Here is a 1,385-nt window from a genome sequence, read left to right on the forward strand (position 1 = left end):
CCGGGGTCGCGGCCAGCGACGTGCGCACGATCCGCGGTCCACGGCTTCGGCGTCCGCTTCAAGCCGGCTGACCAAAACCCCCCCACAAAAAAGGGGGGGGGGTAAGACGTTTTTAGCGGGCGGCAAATAGGCTTAGGCTAAGAGGCGCCGCCTCTCAAAACCCCCCACCCTTTTTGCGCCGAGCTCCCAGAGGCGGCGGCGGCGGCGAACTCGTCGTCGGCGAGCTCGAGCATCATGAAAAACGTGCGGAAGCCGACCAGCGGCTCGCAATCGGCGAACTAGTCGTCGATCTCCGGGCTTGAGAAGGTCGTCAAAGAGCGTCGTTCCGCGAACTGGTAGGCGAGGCCGTGGGCGCGGCGACGACGTCCGTGTAGCGGTCGGGGACCTCCGCGACGATGGTGTTCGTCGTCGAGACGGTCGAGCTCGTCGCGTGCGCGCCGACGGCGAGCGCGCTCGTCGCGCCGAGACGGTCGGCCGAGCGCGCAGCGTCGACGGCGTCCGCCGCGCGCGTTTCAGGGCTCCCGCGAGCAGCCGACGCGTTCAGCGCCCGCGTAGGGTCTGTCGGCGCCTAGGAGAGCGGCTCCGTGCCGCCGGAGCGGCTCGCGCGGACCGGGTCCGCCGAGGTTGACGCTCGGAACACGTTCCGGCCCGAGGCCGTGCCCGTACGCCGACGCCGTCGTCACACTCGACGCAGCGCCCAACGTAGGGGCGGGGGGTGCCGGGGCGCCCGGCGACGGGGTCGCAGGCGCCCGAGAGGGCCAGGGGTCGCGGCCAGCGACGTGCGCACGATCCGCGGTCCACGGCTTCGGCGTCCGCTTCAAGTCGGCTGACCAAAAACCCCCCCACAAAAAAGGGGGGGGGGTAAGAGGTTTTTAGCGGGCGGCAAATAGGCTTAGGCTAAGAGGCGCCCCCTCTCAAAACCCCCCACCCTTTTTGCGCCGAGCTCCCAGAGGCGGCGGCGGCGGCGAACTCGTCGTCGGCGAGCTCGAGCATCATGAAAAACGTGCGGAAGCCGACCAGCGGCTCGCAATCGGCGAACTAGTCGTCGATCTCCGGGCTTGAGAAGGTCGTCAAAGAGCGTCGTTCCGCGAACTGGTAGGCGAGGCCGTGGGCGCGGCGACGACGTCCGTGTAGCGGTCGGGGACCTCCGCGACGATGGTGTTCGTCGTCGAGACGGTCGAGCTCGTCGCGTGCGCGCCGACGGCGAGCGCGCTCGTCGCGCCGAGACGGTCGGCCGAGCGCGCAGCGTCGACGGCGTCCGCCGCGCGCGTTTCAGGGCTCCCGCGAGCAGCCGACGCGTTCAGCGCCCGCGTAGGGTCTGTCGGCGCCTAGGAGAGCGGCTCCGTGCCGCCGGAGCGGCTCGCGCGGACCGGGTCCGCCGAGGT

The sequence above is a fragment of the Aureococcus anophagefferens genome (assembly GCF_000186865.1).
Source record: "Aureococcus anophagefferens unplaced genomic scaffold AURANscaffold_16, whole genome shotgun sequence".
Lineage (NCBI taxonomy): Eukaryota > Pelagophyceae > Pelagomonadales > Pelagomonadaceae > Aureococcus > Aureococcus anophagefferens.